The sequence below is a fragment of the Lutra lutra genome, chromosome 3, assembly GCF_902655055.1.
Source record: "Lutra lutra chromosome 3, mLutLut1.2, whole genome shotgun sequence".
NCBI classification, from domain to species: Eukaryota; Metazoa; Chordata; class Mammalia; order Carnivora; family Mustelidae; genus Lutra; species Lutra lutra.
In genome coordinates, this window is record NC_062280.1 from 187,472,540 (window position 1) to 187,481,853 (window position 9,314).

A 9,314-nucleotide genomic window follows, 5' to 3' on the forward strand; every position below is an offset into this window, starting at 1 on the left:
CCTCCACACATTTTTCCTCTAACTTTCCTGAGTTAACAGTCCATGTGCCAAGATATCCTGTTCTGACTTGTCTCTGTACCTCAAAGTGATGTAATAGTCCAAGAAAAAGATATGGCAGCCATGGTCATAGCAGAGTGGATGGACAGTATGGTTCCTAGAGAAGTCAAAGATCCAGAAGAGCAGATCCTGGTACCTTGTGCTCCACCCCCCTCACCTCAATACTTTACAATGACATAAAGACCCTTTGCTGTCTGCCCCTCCATCCATCTGCCTATCATATCCCACAGCCATAGGAGCTGTGAATTTCAGGCACCCTCTGTGCCCTACAGATCGCTGCTTGTTCTATATTTGCCTCCAGGTGACTCTACTTGCCTGTGCTTTCCTGTCCCGTCTTGCCTCCTTCGTTTCCCAGAGCAAATGTTGCCATAGATGAACTTTCCTAAGAGAACTAAGTGCTTTTGCCTCCTTGTTCAAAATACTCTTTAATATATTTCAGTTTTGAGGTAACTGGGTAAAAATAATAGTATTATTTTGTCATTGGCACCAGATTTCCCATTAGGGAAAGAACCATTTTTATTTAGAAAAATATACTGAAAAGCTGCAGCTAACAGAAAATAAGGCCTCAGGAGAAAATAGGAATGACACAGAGACAGATGAAAAAACTGTGATCCACAGAAAGCAATACGGAGCTGGGAGAGAAGCGAGGGCAGAGAGGTTGGGGGATGGGCTGAAGACATCAAGAGGATGGGGTAGGGTAGAAGGTAGGAATGTACGTCACCAGACAAAGCAGGGACATTTACAAAAAGACGGATCTAATATTCAATTCAAATTCATCGACCACGTGGTCATGAGACGCAATGCCCCCTGCTGTTAGTACCACTTACCTCCAGTGAAAACCTCCTCTCTGTGGCACCATGATGTGAGTGGAACTTTTGGAGTGTGAAGGAGACAGATCTATGACCCCTCGTGTGAGCAAGACTGAGAGAAAGGCACAGAGATCAGAGAAAAAAGAATTCTGAAGAAACTGGGTCACCAGAGTTGGCAAGGAGATTTAAATAGAAATAGAAATGCCATCCTTCCCCCATTCCAAATCCCTGCCTGAACCATAGACCCCACGTGAACCTTATACCAGTAATTTTCCCCACCTGTAAAATTAGAGGGAGAAACTAGATGGTCCCTCAGGGCCCCTCCAGCTTTAATATTCTGTGACTCTAAACTTTCCACTGAGCTTGGGGAAACTAGCACAAGTTATGTCCTATTGTAGAAAAATATTTGGTGTTCTGAATTAACTTGATTAGGCACTGGAGATGACATAGATAATGACAGTCGTTTAACACCTAGGTGAGAAGGGAAAAAAGCAAATTAAGAGAAGTATTCTCATGGCACCAAACAATGGCTTGTTTGGATTCTTCCAGCAGTTTTGTAGCGTCTGTTCTAAAAATTACAATGTGTTTTGAAATCACTACTTGAGTGCATAACACAACGTGTGTCATATATTTATGTAATTATGTTATTAAAATGAAGTTTCCAGTATCTGTGGATACACACATGCCAACAGAAGCAAAAGTATCAAACACCCAGTCTCTCCAAACCCGACAACTTAAAGATGGCCAACACGGGCTGTCAAGTAGCGATTGATGTCGAGGGCTTAGTCCAATCAATTGATTGAAATGCAATTATTTGGAAGGAAAATATTAAATTGTTCCTGTTTATCTGCCAGAGGCAATTTTCTGATTGTGTTTAAGTAACAGCAGTTCCAGAGAGCTATCACCTAGAAGAACAAGCATGGGTTTGTCAGTCCTACCCTATTTCAATGAGGACAGGTCTATCTGTTTTGCAACGGAGACACCAATACAAGAGAGAAGACACTGTTATAATTTCTCAACTGAGCAGATATTGATATTATTAAGTCAATTCACCATTAGTCATATTTTGACTGGATATGTACAAAACCAGTGGGGTCCCGTAGAGAGTTCTTTAAGAGCCGTTAGAAAGTATTTGGCACTGGGAGTAGAAGTCAAGCCCACAGAATCTGGAAACAGCCCGAGTTCAAGTGCAGACTCTAGCCTAGCATCTGTTGGTTGGGTGATCTTAGTTGCTATCCATACTTAAGTTTATTCTCCTGTAAAACCGTGCTCAACCTAATAGCTCCTAAGTCTTGGGTTTGTAGCTGGGATTCAGTGAATGAAGACAGGAGTACTGACAGCGATACCCAGTGTATAGCAAATGTTATATAAATGTAAGTTGTCATTTTGGTTTGAAGATTTTGTCATGAAGAGAGATTTAGAAAGAGTACTAACTAGGAAAGAGATAAGCAGGTGTTCTTTGTTATACTCTTGGGGTAAAAATAAAGGATTTAAAGACAATATGATGTAATGGTAAGATGGATACCAGTCCACCTCGAGTCAAACAGAGGGGAAGGAAGCTACTGTATATTTCTTGCCTACTTGATTCCAGGCACTGGGCTAGGCACATTACCTGGGGCAACTTACACCAGCTTTCTAACATTCCTAGAAATAGTTATTATGATCTCTGCCTTACAGGTGAAAGGATGGAGGGCTCGCCTCCTAATAAATGGGCAGTCCCAATCACAATCAGGTCTGTAGATTCCAGCCCTATGGTCTTGGCACTGTAAGGTGGCACCATTCCCTGATGGCACAGAGGTTGCAACCATTAAAGTCAACTGTCTGAAACAGAAGTCTTTAAACTCTTTGGTCTTCATGACCACTCTCAACTCGTAAAATATCTTCTGAGGACTTCAAAGAACTCTGATTATATCTATCCATGTGATATTAGATATTAGATATTAAAGCAAAAAAAAGTTTTTCATGTATTTATTAACTTAATAATGACAATAAACCCATCACATGTTAACATAAATAATGCATATTTCTGAAAGATAACTATATTGAGCAAAGCAGAAAATACTTGTGAAAAGGGGAGCATTGTATTATGGTTTTTGAAACCTCTTTAATGTCTAAAGAATTATCTGAAAGAAATGATTAGAAAATTTCAGGGGGATGCTCAAATAAATGTAATAAGAAAAGTGCATGAATTCATATGATTGGACTAAATAGAAAACCTATATTTTGAAGTCTTCTATTTTGGTGGGGAGAAGTATGGGAACAGGTGAACTAAGCCAATGCAAACAGTGGCTCATGGCATTCCTTCAGTATTTTCTGGTTGAGAAGTTCCATTAGGTTCGATCAAAGTCATCAAGTTTTAAATTAAGCTCTACTTAAATATGACTATCGGGAGGGAAACTTACCTTCAGAGGAAGCTTCAACACTGTGTGGTATCTCTCTTATGAAAGTTTCTGGACTGCTTGGCTAGAGCAAATTGTCTACAGTCATAAGTATGAGGAAAAGTCTGGAAGAGGAAGATGTGGGAATAAGATAATGCAGGAGATGAGACATGCTGAGTTGGTGACACCAGTTGTCTGAACTTGCTTTAGGACTTCCCCAAACTATTTCTTCCAGGTGACTAGGAATCTAAACATTTCTGGCATGTTCTAATATGAAGAACATTGTTGAGATCTGTTTCCTTAGAATTAACTATTTGAGACACCACTGTATATTTTAAAATACACAATCAGGATGAAACCGCATGCAGACATGGGTATTTATTTACTGCTCACTCTTCTATGAGGGTATTCTTTTTAACCCATGCAAGGGTCCATCAGTTGGTACAGAACACCTGAACTACAAGGTTTTACAGGTTACTACCTTTCATTCACACAAGTGCTAATAGACAATAAAGTATTAAAAAGTAATGTAATATAATAACAGACAATTAAAATGCTAGCAAAGCATATTTATTTATTGGAAAAACAGTTTGGCCAGTGGTTGAAACTGTAGAGCCTGAGGTAGATTCCTTGAGGTCAATTCCGTTTCCACTGTTTATTGTTCCCATGACCTTGGGTGAGTTTCCTAATCTCTCTGTGCTTCAGTGCCATCTATAAAATGGGGATAATAATAGTAATTTCTAATTTGTAGGGTCATTGTAAGGACTAAATTAGTTGATATATGTAAAATGCTTACAACTAAGCCCTCTAAAGAATTTGCTGTCATCATTGTAATCATTACCATCATCGTTATTCTATGGTCTAATGGTTCCTCTTAACTCTGACTTGAAACGTCTCCACTATTGTACATACCAAGTGAGCACGCAGTAAAGACGGAAGCATATGGACTGCCTTTTCAGGAGAAAACCTAATCCTCAAAATTTCTGCTCACTTGGGATGTTTCTGACACTCAAGGGAATTTCAGATGAGATTCCACTGAATTCTTTGGTGTGGAAACTGTACCTGTCACTAGAGATGAGAATCTCTTCCAAAAGCTTCTCTCCACTTCATCCATATTTCCATCCCTGAAGATAAGACAAAAGATAAGAGCCGTCTCCAGGTTGAAATATTATCGACATATGCTCTGTCATAACATGTTATCTCCTTTTGTTTCATTTTTCATTCTCCTTTTTCTTTCCATTCTGCCACAAGCTCTATGTAACCAAATAACTCACAAGATAACTTTTTATTCTTCCTTGACAATTTCTCCTTTGACTTCCACTTCCCTCCAGATTTAAAACAAATGATTAACTGTTGGAATAAACCAAACTTCCCCCAGCATCTCCTCTCCAGGCCACACCCTCTGCCTCATTCTTCCCCAGGCAAGTGCAGCCTCGGGGCACAACCCCGTCTTCCTGATGCATCCATACTTATTAAGAGTTTGCAGCCACTTTGGAAAACAGTGTGGAGGTTCCTCAAACAATTAAAAATAGAGGTACCCTATGATCCAGCAATTGCACTACTGCATATTTACCCCAAAAATACAGATGTAGTAGAAAGAAGGGCCATCTGTACCCCAATGTTCAAGGCGGCAATGTCCACAATAGCCAAACTGTGGAAAGAGACGAGATGCCCTTCAGCAGATGAATGGATAAAGAAGATGTGTTCCATATACACAATGAAATATGTGTATATGGACCTTTCTGATGGTCTGAATCAGAAAGGATGGATACCCAGCTTCTGCATCAGTGTGGATGGGACTGGAGGAGATTATGTTGAGTGAAATAAGTCAAGCAGAGAAGTCAATTACCATATGATTTCACTTACTTGTGGAACATAAGGAATAGCATGGAGGACATTAAGAGAAGGAAGGGAAAATGAAGGGAGGGAAATCAGAGGGGAAGATGAACCATGAGAGACTGTGGATTCTGAGAAACAAACTGAGGGTTTGGAGGGGAGGGGGATAGGGGGATGGGTTTGCCCAGTGATGGGTATTAAAGGAGGACATGTATTGCATGGAGCACTGGGTGTTCTATGCAAACAATGAATCATGGAACACGACATTAAAAACTAATGATGTACTATATGGTGACTAACATAACATAGTAAAAAATAATAAAATAAAATAAAGTACAAAAATCATATGAGTTTTAAGAGAAAAAAAGATTTTTAAGGAAAAAAAAAAAACAGTTTGCTTGTAGCTCACACTGATTTTAGCACCCTTGGAATATTTTGTACTTCAGCAGACACAGAAGGAATGTAGTTGGCAAATGAAGTCATAGCATGGTTTAGCAATTCATTTTTATTACCAAGCAGAATTCCAAAGCTGACATGCATTTCTTACATCCTGAAGACCCACAGACCCAAGATGAACACCACAACCACCTCCAATCACTCCCACCAGCATCAGTGCAAGGAAGGACCATAAATCAACCAGAGGAAGGATTAGCTAGCTCAATGATCATTGCTTTATATCCCAGTGAGTTCAGTGCACAATCAGATTCTTAAAACAGATGATCCTACTGTTTCCCCCCAAAAATCTCCATACACTAGACCTCCACCTCTTATGGTTCAGGGGTCTCTTGGAAGCTTCCAAGAACAGTGAATTAGGAATTAGGAAAGTGTTGGTTTTGCAAACCAATAGTACTGTAATGTTTAATAGCCACTTTCTGGAGGAAAGCCACTGATACCTACGAGCTAATCTAAATTGTAAGGTAGGTTAGAAATTGTTTCACATCAGTGGGAAACTGCGCCCATGTACCAAATTTGTCTATTTAATTCATATTCCAAAAGGAGGATCATATTTTATAGAAAGAGATTGTATTTTTAAAATGCACCCTCACTTTGCCTTTCCCAGCTGTCTTTGGCTAAGACAGCATTTAAGCTTTTCATTTTTTTCAGATATTGAGGGTTTTCTCTGAGGCACTTTTATTTCTAATAAGGTTTTCTATGCCCTCTAGTGGTTATTTTGTTTCCAGCATTTGAGGCAAAGTAATGTGCAATTAGGGAGCAAAATTTCGCCTGAGGGGGATAAAGAAGAGCCTGCTGTGCTCGTAGTATCTGAAATGGTTTGGAGAGCGCCTTCAGAGAGAGGAAAATTCTGGAATGGCTTCACCTCACGTTCCACAGAGACAGGCGCAAACTTCCAATTTATTTTTTCCGACCTCTTTTCCTGTGCTCCCCAGCACAGGGCTGTGTAAAATTCTGCCTCTTTTAGACTGCATTTGATAGTTTATTATAAGAATTGGTTATTTCAGTTTGAAAGTTGACAGGGAAGAGCCTATTTCTGTCCTTAAATCCTGGCTGCTGGAGAAAAAGCTCTAAATTTCACTCCTCTGAGAAATGGAAAATGAATTGTGTCCATCTTTAAGACCGCTGAGTACAGCCATATGGCATTTTGTGGGGCCCTTTTTCCCATTTTCAAGTCCGGCGCACGAGGTGGGAACCAACTTCATCCTCCTATTCCGGCCTTCCACGGTGATTTGAAAAATCCATTCTGAGGTGTAACATCTGTGGCCGTGTGGCCAGAGGCAGATTTGTTTGCTAGAGCCTCCAGGCCCTCGGAGCGCCTTCTGTAAATTTTGATCTCTCGTAATTATTGGAAATGACACCAACTCTTCTTAATTAACCCCTCTGACATCAACAGAAGGTGTGTTGACTCCATGAGGTCCGTGCAGAGGGCTGTGCGTTGGGATGGAAAAGATTCCATTGCTCGGCTCTCTCCTCCTGTGGTCCCCAGGACTCAGAAGACTGAAAAGATGGGGTGGATTTGAGGCCGGCATTTCACGTGGATCTGAGGAAATGCTAGCCATTGCTTATCCAGTGATAGAAGAAAGGGCCACTTTTAAATAGGTGGCCTGGGAAGAGGCAGTATGAGATGTCACAAATGTGCCCAATGTAACTGACCACCATCTTTTCCATAATTCTTCCATCGCATTTGCAAGAGTTCGGTGGTCAGTGTTTATATTGTGAAATAGATCTCTCTTCTCTCTCTGTCTCTGTCTTTCTCTCTCTCACACACACATAAACACAGTTTACTACTGAACAATGAGAAAACAAGGGCCCCTCTCCCATACCCACTTCCTTTATGAGGCAATGTCAATCCCTGTTTACAAATTAGCGTATGAATGGTTTTTCTTGTAAGAGAATTCCCTTTGCTCCATCTCCTCACTGATACTTTGCATTGTCCAACTTTCAAACTCTTAACCAATCTGCTGGAATTGAAATGGCCGCTCTCTGCTGTCCAATTTTGCATTTCCCTGAATACCAATGAGTTGAAACTGCTTTCTATATCTTTGTCGGCCAATCACGCTACTTCTGGGAAATGGCTCTGTATTTTTACTTATTGTTTCTACTGAATTATCCCTTTTCTTCACTTGTAAGGACTTTTTTTGGTGTATTCTGGATATGTAGGGTCAGTTGTGTCTACAGCAAATATCTTCTAAGACAGCATTTCAATACATTTGAGACTTGTCTTTTGCTCTCTTTATGGTGTGTTTTGATGAATAGAAGATCTTCATTTTTTATGTGTTGAATTTATCCATTTAAATAACTTTTTTTAAAAAGATTTTATTTATTTATTTGACAGATAGAGATCACAAGTAGGCAGAGAGGTAGGCAGAGAGAGAGGAAGGGAAGCAGGCTCCCTGCTGAGCAGAGAGCCCCATGTAGGGCTGGATCCCAGGACCCTGGGATCATGACCTGAGCTGAAGGCAGAGGCTTTAAGCCACTGAGCCACCCAGGTGGCCCGAATTTATCCATTTAAAGGGTTGCAACTCTTGTGGCTCGTTTAAAGATCCTTTCCTTTTTCAGATTTTTTAAGACAGACTCCTTTGCCTTCTGAAGTGTTACTGTGTTATCTTTCATATTTGTGGCAAGGAAATTTGATTGTCTGCAGGCTCCCCCTACGTCATGCTCCTCTCCCCTTTCTGAAGATAGTTACTGTGGGGAAGTAGCTTCTTAGTCAGCAATTAGTTATTAATTAATTCATTCATTCATTCATTCATCTTTGCATGGAGATGGAATCCAATGACTCTTTTTCTAAAAAAAAAATATATGTATATTTTTTTCCATCAAGGTCATCTTCTTTTTTTTTTTTAATTCTTTTTCTTTTACCTTCTTTCCTCTTTTTCCCCCCTCTCACCTCCTAATACACACTTTTTTTAAAGTAAAGGGAATACCATGATGTTGCTCTAGCCTGGCCCCTGTAGACGCAACCCCAGGGCCTGCTGTAAAACCATTGTAGAATGGAGAGAGGGAATTGTTGTAGTTGGTGGTCCAGCATGGTCTCAGGCTCATGGGAAACCCTGGGCCATTGGTTCATTTTGGGATCACTTTGATTTGTCTTCCTCTAAATAGGGACTCATCTAAGGCCAAGGAAGTCCTCACTGACTCTTTGTCTGAGAACTCTACATATGCAAAAACTTTAGGATGGCCACTAGACCTGTCACAGAGTAAGGTAATGCAGTTGATTGAACCACAGCCATGAACGAGTGCTTCAGGCCCTTCTGCTGTTACATGATAGTCTGCTTTGCCAACATAGATGGAAGAGGCATCAGCCTCCATCTTCTCTTCACTGGACATGATCACTGGGCCAACATTGCCTGGAGGTGGACTCATATTCATCTGTTTCTCTACCTCGTTCTGTAGCTCCTTTAGCTTCTCTGATTCCTCCCCCATCTCCCTATCTTGAGCTTTGACCACTTAAAGCTCTGGGTCCTCAATGGTTCCTTCCTCCCCGGGTCACCCTCAAACAGTCCCAGTTACTCCTCCTCCTCTTGACCCTGGAATATGTGTAGAAGTGATGTGACACTAATAGAAGTTGTGTGTGCCTTCTCTTTTTCCTCATCCACAAAGATTCAAGGACTCTGCTCTACTAGGATTTGGTGAAGCTGCAGATGGAAGGAACAAAGATGCTTGAATCCCTGCACGCAGGTAAATGGCCTGCCAGCCAGGAACACCTACGCTGGGCAGTAACTTCAGCAGGAATAGGATTTGTGTTGTATTAACCACTACATTTGGGGGCTACTTT

At 40.8% G+C, this 9,314-nt stretch overlaps 1 pseudogene; it reads right to left on the reverse strand.

The window, feature by feature from the left end:
* Positions 1-8,987, reverse strand: part of LOC125095668 (polyadenylate-binding protein 2-like) — a 93,126-nt pseudogene extending 84,139 nt beyond the window's left edge.
* Positions 8,988-9,314: the final 327 nt, after the last annotated feature.